We start from the raw sequence: 21,119 nt of genomic DNA, 5'->3' as shown, positions 1-21,119 counted from the left end.
AGTCTGGGTGGGATGGCACGGTGAGACAGGAGTCTGGGAGGGATGGCACGGTGAGACAGGAGTCTGGTAGGAATGGCACGGTGAGACAGGAGTCTGGGAGGGATGGCACAGTGAGACAGGAGTCTAGGAGGGATGGCATGGTGAGACAGGAGTCTGGGAGGGATGGCACGGTGAGACAGGAGTCTGGGAGGGATGGCATTTCAGGACAGGAGTCTGGGAGGGATGGCACGGTGAGACAGGAGTCTGGGAGGGATGGCACTGTGAGACAGGAGTCTAGGAGGGATGGCACAGTGAGACAGGAGTCTGGTAGGAATCGCACGGTGAGACAGGAGTCTGGGAGGGATGGCACAGTGAGACAGGAGTCTAGGAGGGATGGCATGGTGAGACAGGAGTCTGGGAGGGATGGCACGGTGAGACAGGAGTCTGGGAGGGATGGCACCGTGAGACAGGAGTCTGGGAGGGATGGTACGGTGAGACAGGAGTCTGGGAGGAATGGCACGGTGAGACAGGAGTCTAGGAGGGATGGCACATTGAGACAGGAGTCTGGTAGGAATGGCACGGTGAGACAGGAGTCTGGTAGGGATGGCATTTCAGGACAGGAGTCTGGGAGGGATGGCACGGTGAGACAGGAGTCTGGGAGGGATGGCACTGTGAGACAGGAGTCTAGGAGGGATGGCACAGTGAGACAGGAGTCCGGTAGGAATGGCACGGTGAGACAGGAGTCTGGGAGGGATGGCACAGTGAGACAGGAGTCTAGGAGGGATGGCATGGTGAGACAGGAGTCTAGGAGGGATGGCACGGTGAGACAGGAGTCTGGGAGGGATGGCACGGTGAGACAGGAGTCTGGGAGGGATGGCACGGTGAGACAGGAGTCTGGGAGGAATGGCACGGTGAGACAGGAGTCTAGGAGGGATGGCACGGTGAGACAGGAGTCTGGGAGGGATGGTACGGTGAGACAGGAGTCTAGGAGGGATGGCACGGTGAGACAGGAGTCTGGTAGGAATGGAACAGTGAGACAGGAGTCTGGTAGGAATGGCACAGTGAGACAGGAGTCTGGGAGGAATGGCACCGTGAGACAGGAGTCTAGGAGGGATGGCATGGTGAGACAGGAGTCTGGGAAGGATGGCACAGTGAGACAGGAGTCTGGTAGGGATGGCACGGTGAGACAGGAGTCTGGGAGGGATGGCACGGTGAGACAGGAGTCTGGGAGGGATGGCACGGTGAGACAGGAGTCTGGGAGGGATGGCACGGTGAGACAGGAAACTGATAGGAATGGCATGGTGAGACAGGAGTCTGGTAGGGATGGCATGGTGAGACAGGAGTCTGGGAGGGATGGCACGGTGAGACAGGAGTCTGGCAGGGATGGCATTTCAGGACAGGAGTCTGGGAGGGATGGCACGGTGAGACAGGAGTCTGGGAGGGATGGCACGGTGAGACAGGAGTCTAGGAGAGATGGCACGGTGAGACAGGAGTCTGGGAGGGATGGCACGGTGAGACAGGAGTCTGGTAGGGATGGCATTTCAGGACAGGAGTCTGGGAGGGATGGCACGGTATGACAGGAGTCTGGTAGGGATGGCATGGTGAGACAGGAGTCTGGGAGGGATGGCACGGTGAGACAGGAGTCTGGTAGGAATGGCACGGTGAGACAGGAGTCTGGTAGGGATGGCATTTCAGGACAGGAGTCTGGGAGGGATGGCACGGTGAGACAGGAGTCTGGTAGGGATGGCATTTCAGGACAGGTGTCTGGGAAGGATGGCACGGTGAGACAGGAGTCTGGGAGGGATGGCACGGTGAGACAGGAGTCTAGGAGGTATGGCACAGTGAGACAGGAGTCTGGGGGGGATGGCACGGTGAGACAGGAGTCTGGGAGGGATGGTACGGTGAGACAGGAGTCTAGGAGGGATGGCACAGTGAGACAGGAGTCTGGCAGGAATGGAACAGTGAGACAGGAGTCTGGTAGGAATGGCACATTGAGACAGGAGTCTGGGAGGAATGGCACCGTGAGACAGGAGTCTAGGAGTGATGGCATGGTGAGACAGGAGTCTGGGAGGGATGGCACAGTGAGACAGGAGTCTGGGAGGGATGGCACAGTGAGACAGGAGTCTGGGAGGGATGGCACGGTGAGACAGGAGTCTGGGAGGGATGGCACGGTGAGACAGGAGTCTGGGAGGGATGGCACGGTGAGACAGGAGTCTGTTAGGGATGGCACAGTGAGACAGGAGTCTGGGAGGGATGGCATTTCAGGACAGGAGTCTGGGAGGGATGGCACGGTAAGACAGGAGTCTGGTAGGGATGGCACAGTGAGACAGGAGTCTGGGAGGAATGGCACGGTGAGACAGGAGTCTGGTAGGAATGGCACGTGAGACAGGAGTCTGGTAGGGATGGCATGGTGAGACTGGAGTCTGGGAGGGATGGCATTTCAGGACAGGAGTCTGGGAGGGATGGCATTTCAGGACAGGAGTCTGGGCTGGGAGGCATTGCACGGTATGACAGGAGTCTGGTAGGAATGGAACAGTGAGACAGGAGTCTGGTAGGAATGGCACATTGAGACAGGAGTCTGGGAGGAATGGCACCGTGAGACAGGAGTCTAGGAGTGATGGCATGGTGAGACAGGAGTCTGGGAGGGATGGCACAGTGAGACAGGAGTCTGGGAGGGATGGCACGGTGAGACAGGAGTCTGGGAGGGATGGCACGGTGAGACAGGAGTCTGGGAGGGATGGCACGGTGAGACAGGAGTCTGGGAGGGATGGCACGGTGAGACAGGAGTCTGGTAGGGATGGCACAGTGAGACAGGAGTCTGGGAGGGATGGCATTTCAGGACAGGAGTCTGGGAGGGATGGCACGGTGAGACAGGAGTCTGGTAGGAATGGCACGGTGAGACAGGAGTCTGGTAGGGATGGCATGGTGAGACTGGAGCCTGGGAGGGATGGCATTTCAGGACAGGAGTCTGGGAGGGATGGCATTTCAGGACAGGAGTCTGGGCTGGGAGGCATTGCACGGTGAGACAGGAGTCTGGGAGGAATGGCACGGTGAGACAGGAGTCTAGGAGGGATGGCACGGTGAGACAGGAGTCTGGGAGGGATGGTACGGTGAGACAGGAGTCTAGGAGGGATGGCACGGTGAGGCAGGAGTCTGGTAGGAATGGAACAGTGAGACAGGAGTCTGGTAGGAATGGCACAGTGAGACAGGAGTCTGGGAGGAATGGCACCGTGAGACAGGAGTCTAGGAGGGATGGCATGGTGAGACAGGAGTCTGGGAAGGATGGCACAGTGAGACAGGAGTCTGGGAGGGATGGCACGGTGAGACAGGAGTCTGGGTGGGATGGCACGGTGAGACAGGAGTCTGGGAGGGATGGCACGGTGAGACAGGAGTCTGGGAGAGATGGCACGGTGAGACAGGAGTCTGGTAGGGATGGCACAGTGAGACAGGAGTCTGGGTGGGATGGCATTTCAGGACAGCAGTCTGGGAGGGATGGCACGGTAAGACAGGAGTCTGGTAGGGATGGCACAGTGAGACAGGAGTCTGGGAGGGATGGCACGGTGAGACAGGAAACTGATAGGAATGGCATGGTGAGACAGGAGTCTGGTAGGGATGGCATGGTGAGACAGGAGTCTGGGAGTGATGGCACGGTGAGACAGGAGTCTGGCAGGGATGGCATTTCAGGACAGGAGTCTGGGAGGGATGGCACGGTGAGACAGGAGTCTGGGAGGGATGGCACGGTGAGACAGGAGTCTAGGAGAGATGGCACGGTGAGACAGGAGTCTGGGAGGGATGGCACGGTGAGACAGGAGTCTGGTAGGGATGGCATTTCAGGACAGGAGTCTGGGAGGGATGGCACGGTATGACAGGAGTCTGGTAGGGATGGCATGGTGAGATAGGAGTCTGGGAGGGATGGCACGGTGAGACAGGAGTCTGGTAGGAATGGCACGGTGAGACAGGAGTCTGGTAGGGATGGCATGTTGAGACAGGAGTCTGGGAGGGATGGCACGGTGAGACAGGAGTCTGGGAGGGATGGCACGGTGAGACAGGAGTCTGGTAGGGATGGCATTTCAGGACAGGAGTCTGGGAGGGATGGCACGGTATGACAGGAGTCTGGTAGGGATGGCATGGTGAGATAGGAGTCTGGGAGGGATGGCACGGTGAGACAGGAGTCTGGTAGGAATGGCACGGTGAGACAGGAGTCTGGTAGGGATGGCATGTTGAGACAGGAGTCTGGGAGGGATGGCACGGTGAGACAGGAGTCTGGTAGGGATGGCATTTCAGGACAGGAGTCTGGGAGGGATGGCACGGTGAGACAGAAGTCTGGGAGGGATGGCACGGTGAGACAGGAGTCTAGGAGGGATGGCACAGTGAGACAGGAGTCTGGGGGGGATGGCACGGTGAGACAGGAGTCTGGGAGGGATGGTACGGTGAGACAGGAGTCTAGGAGGGATGGCACAGTGAGACAGGAGTCTGGCAGGAATGGAACAGTGAGACAGGAGTCTGGTAGGAATGGCACATTGAGACAGGAGTCTGGGAGGAATGGCACCGTGAGACAGGAGTCTAGGAGTGATGGCATGGTGAGACAGGAGTCTGGGAGGGATGGCACAGTGAGACAGGAGTCTGGGATGGATGGCACGGTGAGACAGGAGTCTGGGAGGGATGGCACGGTGAGACAGGAGTCTGGGAGGGATGGCACGGTGAGACAGGAGTCTGGGACGGATGGCACGGTGAGACAGGAGTCTGGTAGGGATGGCACAGTGAGACAGGAGTCTGGGGGGGATGGCATTTCAGGACAGGAGTCTGGGAGGGATGGCACGGTAAGACAGGAGTCTGGTAGGGATGGCACAGTGAGACAGGAGTCTGGGAGGGATGGCACGGTGAGACAGGAGTCTGGGAGGGATGGCACGGTGAGACAGGAGTCTGGGAGGGATGGCACGGTGAGACAGGAGTCTGGTAGGGATGGCATTTCAGGACAGGAGTCTGGGAGGGATGGCACGGTATGACAGGAGTCTGGTAGGGATGGCACAGTGAGACAGGAGTCTGGTAGGGATGGCATGATGAGACAGGAGTCTGGGAGGGATGGCACGGTGAGACAGGAGTCTGGTAGGGATGGCACGGTGAGACAGGAGTCTGGGTGGGATGGCACGGTGAGACAGGAGTCTGGGAGGGATGGCACGGTGAGACAGGAGTCTGGTAGGAATGGCACGGTGAGACAGGAGTCTGGGGGGGATGGCACGGTGAGACAGGAGTCTGGGAGGGATGGTACGGTGAGACAGGAGTCTAGGAGGGATGGCACAGTGAGACAGGAGTCTGGCAGGAATGGAACAGTGAGACAGGAGTCTGGTAGGAATGGCACATTGAGACAGGAGTCTGGGAGGAATGGCACCGTGAGACAGGAGTCTAGGAGTGATGGCATGGTGAGACAGGAGTCTAGGAGGGATGGCACGGTGAGACAGGAGTCTGGGAGGGATGGCACGGTGAGACAGGAGTCTGGGAGGGATGGCACGGTGAGACAGGAGTCTGGGAGGGATGGCACGGTGAGACAGGAGTCTGGTAGGGATGGCATTTCAGGACAGGAGTCTGGGAGGGATGGCACGGTATGACAGGAGTCTGGTAGGGATGGCACAGTGAGACAGGAGTCTGGTAGGGATGGCATGATGAGACAGGAGTCTGGGAGGGATGGCACGGTGAGACAGGAGTCTGGTAGGGATGGCACGGTGAGACAGGAGTCTGGGAGGGATGGCACGGTGAGACAGGAGTCTGGGAGGGATGGCACGGTGAGACAGGAGTCTGGTAGGAATGGCACGGTGAGACAGGAGTCTGGTAGGGATGGCATGGTGAGACAGGAGTCTGGGAGGGATGGCACGGTGAGACAGGAGTCTGGTAGGGATGGCATTTCAGGACACGAGTCTGGGAGGGATGGCACGGTGAGACAGGAGTCTGGGAGGGATGGCACGGTGAGACAGGAGTCTAGGAGGGATGGCACAGTGAGACAGGAGTCTGGTAGGAATGGCACGGTGAGACAGGAGTCTGGGAGGGATGGCACAGTGAGACAGGAGTCTGGGAGGGATGGTACGGTGAGACAGGAGTCTAGGAGGGATGGCACGGTGAGACAGGAGTCTGGGAGGGATGGTACTGTGAGACAGGAGTCTAGGAGAGATGGCACGGTGAGACAGGAGTCTGGTAGGAATGGAACAGTGAGACAGGAGTCTGGTAGGAATGGCACAGTGAGACAGGAGTCTTGGAGGAATGGCACCGTGAGACAGGAGTCTAGGAGGGATGGCATGGTGAGACAGGAGTCTGGGAGGGATGGCACGGTGAGACAGGAGTCTGGGTATGATGGCACGGTGAGACAGGAGTCTGATAGGAATGGCACGGTGAGACAGGAGTCTGGTAGGGATGGCATTTCAGGACAGGAGTCTGGGAGGGATGGCACGGTGAGACAGGAGTCTGGGAGGGATGGCACGGTGAGACAGGACTCTGGGAGGGATGGCACGGTGAGACAGGAGTCTGGCAGGGATGGCATTTCAGGACAGGAGTCTGGGAGGGATGGCACGGTGAGACAGGAGTCTGGGAGGGATGGCACGGTGAGACAGGAGTCTAGGAGGGATGGCACGGTAAGACAGGAGTCTGGTAGGGATGGCACAGTGAGACAGGAGTCTGGGAGGGATGGCATTTCAGGACAGGAGTCTAGGGGGGATGGCACGGTGAGAAAGGAGTCTAGGAGGGATGGCACGGTGAGACAGGAGTCTGGGAGGGATGGCACGGTGAGACAGGAGTCTGGTAGGGATGGCATTTCAGGACAGGAGTCTGGGAGGGATGGCACGTTGAGAAAGGAGTCTAGGAGGGATGGCACGGTGAGACAGGAGTCTGGGAGGGATGGCATTTCAGGACAGGAGTCTGGGAGGGATGGCACGGTATGACAGAAGTCTGGTAGGGATGGCACAGTGAGACAGGAGTCTGGGAGGGATGGCACGGTGAGACAGGAGTCTGGTAGGAATGGCACGGTGAGACAGGAGTCTGGTAGGGATGGCATGGTGAGACAGGAGTCTGGGAGGGATTGCACGGTGAGACAGGAGTCTGGTAGGGATGGCATTTCAGGACAGGAGTCTGGGAGGGATGGCACGGTGAGACAGGAGTCTGGGAGGGATGGCACGGTGTGACAGGAGTCTAGGAGGGATGGCACGGTAAGACAGGAGTCTGGTAGGGATGGCACAGTGAGACAGGAGTCTGGGAGGGATGGCATTTCAGGACAGGAGTCTAGGGGGGATGGCACGGTGAGAAAGGAGTCTAGGAGGGATGGCACGGTGAGACAGGAGTCTGGGAGGGATGGCACGGTGAGACAGGAGTCTGGTAGGGATGGCATTTCAGGACAGGAGTCTGGGAGGGATGGCACGTTGAGAAATTAGTCTAGGAGGGATGGCACGGTGAGACAGGAGTCTGGGAGGGATGGCACGGTGAGACAGGAGTCTGGTAGGGATGGCATTTCAGGACAGGAGTCTGGGAGGGATGGCACGGTATGACAGAAGTCTGGTAGGGATGGCACAGTGAGACAGGAGTCTGGGAGGGATGGCACGGTGAGACAGGAGTCTGGTAGGAATGGCACGGTGAGACAGGAGTCTGGTAGGGATGGCATGGTGAGACAGGAGTCTGGGAGGGATTGCACGGTGAGACAGGAGTCTGGTAGGGATGGCATTTCAGGACAGGAGTCTGGGAGGGATGGCACGGTGAGACAGGAATCTGGGAGGGATGGCACTGTGAGACAGGAGTCTAGGAGGGATGGCACAGTGAGACAGGAGTCTGGTAGGAATGGCACGGTGAGACAGGAGTCTGGGAGGGATGGCACAGTGAGACAGGAGTCTAGGAGGGATGGCATGGTGAGACAGGAGTCTGGGAGGGATGGCACGGTGAGACAGGAGTCTGGGAGGGATGGCACCGTGAGACAGGAGTCTGGGAGGGATGGTACGGTGAGACAGGAGTCTGGGAGGAATGGCACGGTGAGACAGGAGTCTAGGAGGGATGGCATGGTGAGAGGAGTCTGGGAGGGATGGCACGGTGAGACAGGAGTCTGGTAGGGATGGCATTTCAGGACAGGAGTCTGGGAGGGATGGCACGGTGAGACAGGAGTCTGGGAGGGATGGCACTGTGAGACAGGAGTCTAGGAGGGATGGCACAGTGAGACAGGAGTCTGGTAGGAATGGCACGGTGAGACAGGAGTCTGGGAGGGATGGCACAGTGAGACAGGAGTCTGGGAGGGATGGCACGGTGAGACAGGAGTCTGGGAGGGATGGCACGGTGAGACAGGAGTCTGGGAGGGATGGTACGGTGAGACAGGAGTCTGGGAGGAATGGCACGGTGAGACAGGAGTCTAGGAGGGATGGCACGGTGAGACAGGAGTCTGGGAGGGATGGTACGGTGAGACAGGAGTCTAGGAGGGATGGCACGGTGAGACAGGAGTCTGGTAGGAATGGAACAGTGAGACAGGAGTCTGGTAGGAATGGCACAGTGAGACAGGAGTCTGGGAGGAATGGCACCGTGAGACAGGAGTCTAGGAGGGATGGCATGGTGAGATAGGAGTCTGGGAAGGATGGCACAGTGAGACAGGAGTCTGGGAGGGATGGCACGGTGAGACAGGAGTCTGGGTGGGATGGCACGGTGAGACAGGAGTCTGGGAGGGATGGCACGGTGAGACAGGAGTCTGGGAGGGATGGCACGGTGAGACAGGAGTCTGGTAGGGATGGCACAGTGAGACAGGAGTCTGGGAGGGATGGCATTTCAGGACAGCAGTCTGGGAGGGATGGCACGGTAAGACAGGAGTCTGGTAGGGATGGCACAGTGAGACAGGAGTCTGGGAGGGATGGCACGGTGAGACAGGAAACTGATAGGAATGGCATGGTGAGACAGGAGTCTGGTAGGGATGGCATTTCAGGACAGGAGTCTAGGGGGGATGGCACGGTGAGACAGGAGTCTGGGAGGGATGGCACGTTGAGAAAGGAGTCTAGGAGGGATGGCACGGTGAGACAGGAGTCTGGGAGGGATGGCACGGTGAGACAGGAGTCTGGTAGGGATGGCGTTTCAGGACAGGAGTCTGGGAGGGATGGCACGGTATGACAGAAGTCTGGTAGGGATGGCACAGTGAGACAGGAGTCTGGGAGGGATGGCACGGTGAGACAGGAGTCTGGTAGGAATGGCACGGTGAGACAGGAGTCTGGTAGGGATGGCATGGTGAGACAGGAGTCTGGGAGGGATGGCACGGTGAGAGAGGAGTCTGGTAGGGATGGCATTTCAGGACAGGAGTCTGGGAGGGATGGCACGGTGAGACAGGAGTCTGGGAGGGATGGCACTGTGAGACAGGAGTCTAGGAGGGATGGCACAGTGAGACAGGAGTCTGGTAGGAATGGCACGGTGAGACAGGAGTCTGGGAGGGATGGCACAGTGAGACAGGAGTCTAGGAGGGATGGCATGGTGAGACAGGAGTCTGGGAGGGATGGCACGGTGAGACAGGAGTCTGGGAGGGATGGCACCGTGAGACAGGAGTCTGGGAGGGATGGTACGGTGAGACAGGAGTCTGGGAGGAATGGCACGGTGAGACAGGAGTCTAGGAGGGATGGCACATTGAGACAGGAGTCTGGGAGGGATGGCACGGTGAGACAGGAGTCTGGTAGGGATGGCATTTCAGGACAGGAGTCTGGGAGGGATGGCACGGTGAGACAGGAGTCTGGGAGGGATGGCACTGTGAGACAGGAGTCTAGGAGGGATGGCACAGTGAGATAGGAGTCCGGTAGGAATGGCACGGTGAGACAGGAGTCTGGGAGGGATGGCACAGTGAGACAGGAGTCTAGGAGGGATGGCATGGTGAGACAGGAGTCTGGGAAGGATGGCACAGTGAGACAGGAGTCTGGGAGGGATGGCACGGTGAGACAGGAGTCTGGGTGGGATGGCACGGTGAGACAGGAGTCTGGGAGGGATGGCACGGTGAGACAGGAGTCTGGTAGGAATGGCACGGTGAGACAGGAGTCTGGGAGGGATGGCACAGTGAGACAGGAGTCTAGGAGGGATGGCATGGTGAGACAGGAGTCTGGGAGGGATGGCACGGTGAGACAGGAGTCTGGGAGGGATGGCATTTCAGGACAGGAGTCTGGGAGGGATGGCACGGTGAGACAGGAGTCTGGGAGGGATGGCACTGTGAGACAGGAGTCTAGGAGGGATGGCACAGTGAGACAGGAGTCTGATAGGAATGGCACGGTGAGACAGGAGTCTGGGAGGGATGGCACAGTGAGACAGGAGTCTAGGAGGGATGGCATGGTGAGACAGGAGTCTGGGAGGGATGGCACGGTGAGACAGGAGTCTGGGAGGGATGGCACCGTGAGACAGGAGTCTGGGAGGGATGGAACGGTGAGACAGGAGTCTGGGAGGAATGGCACGGTGAGACAGGAGTCTAGGAGGGATGGCACATTGAGACAGGAGTCTGGTAGGAATGGCACGGTGAGACAGGAGTCTGGTAGGGATGGCATGGTGAGAGGAGTCTGGGAGGGATGGCACGGTGAGACAGGAGTCTGGTAGGGATGGCATTTCAGGACAGGAGTCTGGGAGGGATGGCACGGTGAGACAGGAGTCTGGGAGGGATGGCACTGTGAGACAGGAGTCTAGGAGGGATGGCACAGTGAGACAGGAGTCCGGTAGGAATGGCACGGTGAGACAGGAGTCTGGGAGGTATGGCACAGTGAGACAGGAGTCTAGGAGGGATGGCATGGTGAGACAGGAGTCTGGGAGGGATGGCACGGTGAGACAGGAGTCTGGGAGGGATGGCACGGTGAGACAGGAGTCTGGGAGGGATGGTACGGTGAGACAGGAGCCTGGGAGGAATGGCACGGTGAGACAGGAGTCTAGGAGGGATGGCACGGTGAGACAGGAGTCTGGGAGGGATGGTACGGTGAGACAGGAGTCTAGGAGGGATGGCACGGTGAGACAGGAGTCTGGTAGGAATGGAACAGTGAGACAGGAGTCTGGTAGGAATGGCACAGTGAGACAGGAGTCTGGGAGGAATGGCACCGTGAGACAGGAGTCTAGGAGGGATGGCATGGTGAGACAGGAGTCTGGGAAGGATGGCACAGTGAGACAGGAGTCTGGGAGGGATGGCACGGTGAGACAGGAGTCTGGGTGGGATGGCACGGTGAGACAGGAGTCTGGGAGGGATGGCACGGTGAGACAGGAGTCTGGGAGGGATGGCACGGTGAGACAGGAGTCTGGTAGGGATGGCACAGTGAGACAGGAGTCTGGGAGGGATGGCATTTCAGGACAGCAGTCTGGGAGGGATGGCACGGTAAGACAGGAGTCTGGTAGGGATGGCACAGTGAGACAGGAGTCTGGGAGGGATGGCACGGTGAGACAGGAAACTGATAGGAATGGCATGGTGAGACAGGAGTCTGGTAGGGATGGCATGGTGAGACAGGAGTCTGGGAGGGATGGCACGGTGAGACAGGAGTCTGGCAGGGATGGCATTTCAGGACAGGAGTCTGGGAGGGATGGCACGGTGAGACAGGAGTCTGGTAGGGATGGCATGGTGAGACAGGAGTCTGGGAGGGATGGCACGGTGAGACAGGAGTCTGGTAGGAATGGCACGGTGAGACAGGAGTCTGGTAGGGATGGCATGTTGAGACAGGAGTCTGGGAGGGATGGCATTTCAGGACAGGAGTCTGGGAGGGATGGCACGGTGAGACAGGAGTCTGGGAGGGATGGCACGGTGAGACAGGAGTCTAGGAGGGATGGCACAGTGAGACAGGAGTCTGGGGGGGATGGCACGGTGAGACAGGAGTCTGGGAGGGATGGTACGGTGAGACAGGAGTCTAGGAGGGATGGCACAGTGAGACAGGAGTCTGGCAGGAATGGAACAGTGAGACAGGAGTCTGGTAGGAATGGCACATTGAGACAGGAGTCTGGGAGGAATGGCACCGTGAGACAGGAGTCTAGGAGTGATGGCATGGTGAGACAGGAGTCTGGGAGGGATGGCACAGTGAGACAGGAGTCTGGGAGGGATGGCACGGTGAGACAGGAGTCTGGGAGGGATGGCACGGTGAGACAGGAGTCTGGGAGGGATGGCACGGTGAGACAGGAGTCTGGGAGGGATGGCACGGTGAGACAGGAGTCTGGTAGGGATGGCATTTCAGGACAGGAGTCTGGGAGGGATGGCACGGTAAGACAGGAGTCTGGTAGGGATGGCACAGTGAGACAGGAGTCTGGGAGGGATGGCACGGTGAGACAGGAGTCTGGTAGGAATGGCACGGTGAGACAGGAGTCTGGTAGGGATGGCATGGTGAGACTGGAGTCTGGGAGGGATGGCATTTCAGGACAGGAGTCTGGGAGGGATGGCATTTCAGGACAGGAGTCTGGGCTGGGAGGCATTGCACGGTATGACAGGAGTCTGGTAGGAATGGAACAGTGAGACAGGAGTCTGGTAGGAATGGCACATTGAGACAGGAGTCTGGGAGGAATGGCACCGTGAGACAGGAGTCTAGGAGTGATGGCATGGTGAGACAGGAGTCTGGGAGGGATGGCACAGTGAGACAGGAGTCTGGGAGGGATGGCACGGTGAGACAGGAGTCTGGGAGGGATGGCACGGTGAGACAGGAGTCTGGGAGGGATGGCACGGTGAGACAGGAGTCTGGGAGGGATGGCACGGTGAGACAGGAGTCTGGTAGGGATGGCACAGTGAGACAGGAGTCTGGGAGGGATGGCATTTCAGGACAGGAGTCTGGGAGGGATGGCACGGTGAGACAGGAGTCTGGTAGGAATGGCACGGTGAGACAGGAGTCTGGTAGGGATGGCATGGTGAGACTGGAGCCTGGGAGGGATGGCATTTCAGGACAGGAGTCTGGGAGGGATGGCATTTCAGGACAGGAGTCTGGGCTGGGAGGCATTGCACGGTATGACAGGAGTCTGGTAGGAATGGAACAGTGAGACAGGAGTCTGGTAGGAATGGCACATTGAGACAGGAGTCTGGGAGGAATGGCACCGTGAGACAGGAGTCTAGGAGTGATGGCATGGTGAGACAGGAGTCTGGGAGGGATGGCACAGTGAGACAGGAGTCTGGGAGGGATGGCACGGTGAGACAGGAGTCTGGGAGGGATGGCACGGTGAGACAGGAGTCTGGGAGGGATGGCACGGTGAGACAGGAGTCTGGGAGGGATGGCACGGTGAGACAGGAGTCTGGTAGGGATGGCATTTCAGGACAGGAGTCTGGGAGGGATGGCACGGTAAGACAGGAGTCTGGTAGGGATGGCACAGTGAGACAGGAGTCTGGGAGGGATGGCACGGTGAGACAGGAGTCTGGTAGGAATGGCACGGTGAGACAGGAGTCTGGTAGGGATGGCATGGTGAGACTGGAGTCTGGGAGGGATGGCATTTCAGGACAGGAGTCTGGGAGGGATGGCATTTCAGGACAGGAGTCTGGGCTGGGAGGCATTGCACGGTATGACAGGAGTCTGGTAGGAATGGAACAGTGAGACAGGAGTCTGGTAGGAATGGCACATTGAGACAGGAGTCTGGGAGGAATGGCACCGTGAGACAGGAGTCTAGGAGTGATGGCATGGTGAGACAGGAGTCTGGGAGGGATGGCACAGTGAGACAGGAGTCTGGGAGGGATGGCACGGTGAGACAGGAGTCTGGGAGGGATGGCACGGTGAGACAGGAGTCTGGGAGGGATGGCACGGTGAGACAGGAGTCTGGGAGGGATGGCATGGTGAGACTGGAGCCTGGGAGGGATGGCATTTCAGGACAGGAGTCTGGGAGGGATGGCATTTCAGGACAGGAGTCTGGGCTGGGAGGCATTGCACGGTATGACAGGAGTCTGGTAGGAATGGAACAGTGAGACAGGAGTCTGGTAGGAATGGCACATTGAGACAGGAGTCTGGGAGGAATGGCACCGTGAGACAGGAGTCTAGGAGTGATGGCATGGTGAGACAGGAGTCTGGGAGGGATGGCACAGTGAGACAGGAGTCTGGGAGGGATGGCATGGTGAGACAGGAGTCTGGGAGGGATGGCACGGTGAGACAGGAGTCTGGGAGGGATGGCACGGTGAGACAGGAGTCTGGGAGGGATGCCACGGTGAGACAGGAGTCTGGTAGGGATGGCATTTCAGGACAGGAGTCTGGGAGGGATGGCACGGTAAGACAGGAGTCTGGTAGGGATGGCACAGTGAGACAGGAGTCTGGGAGGGATGGCACGGTGAGACAGGAGTCTGGTAGGAATGGCACGGTGAGACAGGAGTCTGGTAGGGATGGCATGGTGAGACTGGAGTCTGGGAGGGATGGCATTTCAGGACAGGAGTCTGGGAGGGATGGCATTTCAGGACAGGAGTCTGGGCTGGGAGGCATTGCACGGTATGACAGGAGTCTGGTAGGAATGGAACAGTGAGACAGGAGTCTGGTAGGAATGGCACATTGAGACAGGAGTCTGGGAGGAATGGCACCGTGAGACAGGAGTCTAGGAGTGATGGCATGGTGAGACAGGAGTCTGGGAGGGATGGCACAGTGAGACAGGAGTCTGGGAGGGATGGCACGGTGAGACAGGAGTCTGGGAGGGATGGCACGGTGAGACAGGAGTCTGAGAGGGATGGCACGGTGAGACAGGAGTCTGGGAGGGATGGCACGGTGAGACAGGAGTCTGGTAGGGATGGCACAGTGAGACAGGAGTCTGGGAGGGATGGCATTTCAGGACAGGAGTCTGGGAGGGATGGCACGGTGAGACAGGAGTCTGGTAGGAATGGCACGGTGAGACAGGAGTCTGGTAGGGATGGCATGGTGAGACTGGAGCCTGGGAGGGATGGCATTTCAGGACAGGAGTCTGGGAGGGATGGCATTTCAGGACAGGAGTCTGGGCTGGGAGGCATTGCACGGTGAGACAGGAGTCTGGGAGGAATGGCACGGTGAGACAGGAGTCTGGGAGGGATGGCACGGTGAGACAGGAGTCTGGGAGGGATGGTACGGTGAGACAGGAGTCTAGGAGGGATGGCACGGTGAGGCAGGAGTCTGGTAGGAATGGAACAGTGAGACAGGAGTCTGGTAGGAATGGCACAGTGAGACAGGAGTCTGGGAGGAATGGCACCGTGAGACAGGAGTCTACGAGGGATGGCATGGTGAGACAGGAGTCTGGGAAGGATGGCACAGTGAGACAGGAGTCTGGGAGGGATGGCACGGTGAGACAGGAGTCTGGGTGGGATGGCACGGTGAGACAGGAGTCTGGGAGGGATGGCACGGTGAGACAGGAGTCTGGGAGGGATGGCACGGTGAGACAGGAGTCTGGTAGGGATGGCACAGTGAGACAGGAGTCTGGGAGGGATGGCATTTCAGGACAGCAGTCTGGGAGGGATGGCACGGTAAGACAGGAGTCTGGTAGGGATGGCACAGTGAGACAGGAGTCTGGGAGGGATGGCACGGTGAGACAGGAAACTGATAGGAATGGCATGGTGAGACAGGAGTCTGGTAGGGATGGCATGGTGAGACAGGAGTCTGGGAGGGATGGCACGGTGAGACAGGAGTCTGGCAGGGATGGCATTTCAGGACAGGAGTCTGGGAGGGATGGCACGGTGAGACAGGAGTCTGGGAGGGATGGCACGGTGAGACAGGAGTCTAGGAGAGATGGCACGGTGAGACAGGAGTCTGGGAGGGATGGCACGGTGAGACAGGAGTCTGGTAGGGATGGCATTTCAGGACAGGAGTCTGGGAGGGATGGCACGGTATGACAGGAGTCTGGTAGGGATGGCATGGTGAGATAGGAGTCTGGGAGGGATGGCACGGTGAGACAGGAGTCTGGTAGGAATGCCACGGTGAGACAGGAGTCTGGTAGGGATGGCATGTTGAGACAGGAGTCTGGGAGGGATGGCACGGTGAGACAGGAGTCTGGTAGGGATGACATTTCAGGACAGGAGTCTGGGAGGGATGGCACGGTGAGACAGGAGTCTGGGATGGATGGCACGGTGAGACAGGAGTCTAGGAGGGATGGCACAGTGAGACAGGAGTCTGGGGGGGATGGCACGGTGAGACAGGAGTCTGGGAGGGATGGTACGGTGAGACAGGAGTCTAGGAGGGATGGCACAGTGAGACAGGAGTCTGGCAGGAATGGAACAGTGAGACAGGAGTCTGGTAGGAATGGCACATTGAGACAGGAGTCTGGGAGGAATGGCACCGTGAGACAGGAGTCTAGGAGTGATGGCATGGTGAGACAGGAGTCTGGGAGGGATGGCATTTCAGGACAGGAGTCTGGGAGGGATGGCACGGTGAGACAGGAGTCTGGTAGGGATGGCACAGTGAGACAGGAGTCTGGGAGGGATGGCATTTCAGGACAGGAGTCTGGGAGGGATGGCACGGTAAGACAGGAGTCTGGTAGGGATGGCACAGTGAGACAGGAGTCTGGGAGGGATGGCACGGTGAGACAGGAGTCTGGTAGGAATGGCACGGTGAGACAGGAGTCTGGTAGGGATGGCATGGTGAGACTGGAGTCAGGGAGGGATGGCATTTCAGGACAGGAGTCTGGGAGGGATGGCATTTCAGGACAGGAGTCTGGGCTGGGAGGCATTGCACGGTATGACAGGAGTCTGGTAGGGATGGCACAATGAGACAGGAGTCTGGGAGGGATGGCACGGTGAGACAGGAGTCTGGTAGGAATGGCACGGTGAGACAGGAGTCTGGTAGGGATGGCATGGTGATACAGGAGTCTGGGAGGGATGGCACTGTGAGACAGGAGTCTGGTAGGGATGGCATTTCAGGACAGGAGTCTGGGAGGGATGGCACGGTGAGACAGGAGTCTAGGAGGGATGGCACGGTGAGACAGGACTCTGGGAGGGATGGCACGGTGAGACAGGAGTCTGGTAGGGATGGCACAGTGAGACAGGAGTCTGGGAGGGATGGCATTTCAGGACAGGAGTCTGGGCGGGATGGCACGGAAAGACAGGAGTCTGGTAGGGATGGCACAGTGAGACAGGAGTCTGGGAGGGATGGCACGGTAAGACAGGAGTCCGGTAGGAATGGCACGGTGAGACAGGAGTCTGGTAGGGATGGCATGGTGAGACAGGAGTCTGGGAGGGATGGCACGGTGAGACAGGAGTCTGGTAGGGATGGCATTTCAGGACAGGAGTCTGGGAGGGATGGCACGGTGAGACAGGAGTCTGGGAGGGATGGCACGGTGAGACAGGAGTCTAGGAGGGATGGCACAGTGAGACAGGAGTCTGGGGGGGATGGCACGGTGAGACAGGAGTCTGGGGGGGATGGCACGGTGAGACAGGAGTCTAGGAGGGATGGCACAGTGAGACAGGAGTCTGGCAGGAATGGAACAGTGAGACAGGAGTCTGGTAGGAATGGCACATTGAGACAGGAGTCTGGGAGGAATGGCACCGTGAGACAGGAGTCTAGGAGTGATGGCATGGTGAGACAGGAGTCTGGGAGGGATGGCACGGTGAGACAGGAGTCTGGGAGGGATGGCACGGTGAGACAGGAGTCTGGGAGGGATGGCACGGTGAGACAGGAGTCTGGGAGGGATGGCACGGTGAGACAGGAGTCTGGGAGGGATGGCACGGTGAGACAGGAGTCTGGGAGGGATGGCACGGTGAGACAGGAGTCTGGGAGGGATGGCACGGTGAGACAGGAGTCTGGTAGGGATGGCACAGTGAGACAGGAGTCTGGGAGGGATGGCATTTCAGGACAGGAGTCTGGGAGGGATGGCACGGTAAGACAGGAGTCTGGTAGGGATGGCATGGTGAGACAGGAGTCTGGGAGGGATGGCACGGTGAGACAGGAGTCTGGCAGGGATGGCATTTCAGGACAGGAGTCTGGGAGGGATGGCACGGTGAGACAGGAGTCTGGGAGGGATGGCACGGTGAGACAGGAGTCTAGGAGAGATGGCACGGTGAGACAGGAGTCTGGGAGGGATGGCACGGTGAGACAGGAGTCTGGTAGGGATGGCATTTCAGGACAGGAGTCTGGGAGGGATGGCACGGTATGACAGGAGTCTGGTAGGGATGGCATGGTGAGATAGGAGTCTGGGAGGGATGGCACGGTGAGACAGGAGTCTGGTAGGAATGCCACGGTGAGACAGGAGTCTGGTAGGGATGGCATGGTGAGACTGGAGTCTGGGAGGGATGGCATTTCAGGACAGGAGTCTGGGAGGGATGGCATTTCAGGACAGGAGTCTGGGCTGGGAGGCATTGCACGGTATGACAGGAGTCTGGTAGGAATGGAACAGTGAGACAGGAGTCTGGTAGGAATGGCACATTGAGACAGGAGTCTGGGAGGAATGGCACCGTGAGACAGGAGTCTAGGAGTGATGGCATGGTGAGACAGGAGTCTGGGAGGGATGGCACAGTGAGACAGGAGTCTGGGAGGGATGGCACGGTGAGACAGGAGTCTGGGAGGGATGGCACGGTGAGACAGGAGTCTGAGAGGGATGGCACGGTGAGACAGGAGTCTGGGAGGGATGGCACGGTGAGACAGGAGTCTGGTAGGGATGGCACAGTGAGACAGGAGTCTGGGAGGGATGGCATTTCAGGACAGGAGTCTGGGAGGGATGGCACGGTGAGACAGGAGTCTGGTAGGAATGGCACGGTGAGACAGGAGTCTGGTAGGGATGGCATGGTGAGACTGGAGCCTGGGAGGGATGGCATTTCAGGACAGGAGTCTGGGAGGGATGGCATTTCAGGACAGGAGTCTGGGCTGGGAGGCATTGCACGGTGAGACAGGAGTCTGGGAGGAATGGCACGGTGAGACAGGAGTCTGGGAGGGATGGCACGGTGAGACAGGAGTCTGGGAGGGATGGTACGGTGAGACAGGAGTCTAGGAGGGATGGCACGGTGAGGCAGGAGTCTGGTAGGAATGGAACAGTGAGACAGGAGTCTGGTAGGAATGGCACAGTGAGACAGGAGTCTGGGAGGAATGGCACCGTGAGACAGGAGTCTAGGAGGGATGGCATGGTGAGACAGGAGTCTGGGAAGGATGGCACAGTGAGACAGGAGTCTGGGAGGGATGGCACGGTGAGACAGGAGTCTGGGTGGGATGGCACGGTGAGACAGGAGTCTGGGAGGGATGGCACGGTGAGACAGGAGTCTGGGAGGGATGGCACGGTGAGACAGGAGTCTGGTAGGGATGGCACAGTGAGACAGGAGTCTGGGAGGGATGGCATTTCAGGACAGCAGTCTGGGAGGGATGGCACGGTAAGACAGGAGTCTGGTAGGGATGGCACAGTGAGACAGGAGTCTGGGAGGGATGGCACGGTGAGACAGGAAACTGATAGGAATGGCATGGTGAGACAGGAGTCTGGTAGGGATGGCATGGTGAGACAGGAGTCTGGGAGGGATGGCACGGTGAGACAGGAGTCTGGCAGGGATGGCATTTCAGGACAGGAGTCTGGGAGGGATGGCACGGTGAGACAGGAGTCTGGGAGGGATGGCACGGTGAGACAGGAGTCTAGGAGAGATGGCACGGTGAGACAGGAGTCTGGGAGGGATGGCACGGTGAGACAGGAGTCTGGTAGGGATGGCATTTCAGGACAGGAGTCTGGGAGGGATGGCACGGTATGACAGGAGTCTGGTAGGGATGGCATGGTGAGATAGGAGTCTGGGAGGGATGGCACGGTGAGACAGGAGTCTGGTAGGAATGCCACGGTGAGACAGGAGTCTGGTAGGGATGGCATGTTGAGACAGGAGTCTGGGAGGGATGGCACGGTGAGACAGGAGTCTGGTAGGGATGACATTTCAGGACAGGAGTCTGGGAGGGATGGCACGGTGAGACAGGAGTCTGGGAGGGATGGCACGGTGAGACAGGAGTCTAGGAGGGATGGCACAGTGAGACAGGAGTCTGGGGGGGATGGCACGGTGAGACAGGAGTCTGGGAGGGATGGTACGGTGAGACAGGAGTCTAGGAGGGATGGCACAGTGAGACAGGAGTCTGGCAGGAATGGAACAGTGAGACAGGAGTCTGGTAGGAATGGCACATTGAGACAGGAGTCTGGGAGGAATGGCACCGTGAGACAGGAGTCTAGGAGTGATGGCATGGTGAGACAGGAGTCTGGGAGGGATGGCATTTCAGGACAGGAGTCTGGGAGGGATGGCACGGTGAGACAGGAGTCTGGTAGGGATGGCACAGTGAGACAGGAGTCTGGGAGGGATGGCATTTCAGGACAGGAGTCTGGGAGGGATGGCACGGTAAGACAGGAGTCTGGTAGGGATGGCACAGTGAGACAGGAGTCTGGGAGGGATGGCACGGTGAGACAGGAGTCTGGTAGGAATGGCACGGTGAGACAGGAGTCTGGTAGGGATGGCATGGTGAGACTGGAGTCTGGGAGGGATGGCATTTCAGGACAGGAGTCTGGGAGGGATGGCATTTCAGGACAGGAGTCTGGGCTGGGAGGCATTGCACGGTATGACAGGAGTCTGGTAGGGATGGCACAGTGAGACAGGAGTCTGGGAGGGATGGCACGGTGAGACAGGAGTCTGGTAGGAATGGCACGGTGAGACAGGAGTCTGGTAGGGATGGCATGGTGATACAGGAGTCTGGGAGGGATGGCACTGTGAGACAGGAGTCTGGTAGGGATGGCATTTCAGGACAGGAGTCTGGGAGGGATGGCACGGTGAGACAGGAGTCTAGGAGGGATGGCACGGTGAGACAGGACTCTGGGAGGGATGGCACGGTGAGACAGGAGTCTGGTAGGGATGGCACAGTGAGACAGGAGTCTGGGAGGGATGGCATTTCAGGACAGGAGTCTGGGCGGGATGGCACGGAAAGACAGGAGTCTGGTAGGGATGGCACAGTGAGACAGGAGTCTGGGAGGGATGGCACGGTAAGACAGGAGTCCGGTAGGAATGGCACGGTGAGACAGGAGTCTGGTAGGGATGGCATGGTGAGACAGGAGTCTGGGAGGGATGGCACGGTGAGACAGGAGTCTGGTAGGGATGGCATTTCAGGACAGGAGTCTGGGAGGGATGGCACGGTGAGACAGGAGTCTGGGAGGGATGGCACGGTGAGACAGGAGTCTAGGAGGGATGGCACAGTGAGACAGGAGTCTGGGGGGGATGGCATGTTGAGACAGGAGTCTGGGAGGGATGGCACGGTGAGACAGGAGTCTGGTAGGGATGACATTTCAGGACAGGAGTC

The sequence above is a fragment of the Oncorhynchus mykiss genome, chromosome 15, assembly GCF_013265735.2.
Source record: "Oncorhynchus mykiss isolate Arlee chromosome 15, USDA_OmykA_1.1, whole genome shotgun sequence".
NCBI lineage: Eukaryota > Metazoa > Chordata > Actinopteri > Salmoniformes > Salmonidae > Oncorhynchus > Oncorhynchus mykiss.
This window is presented reverse-complemented; position numbering follows the sequence as displayed.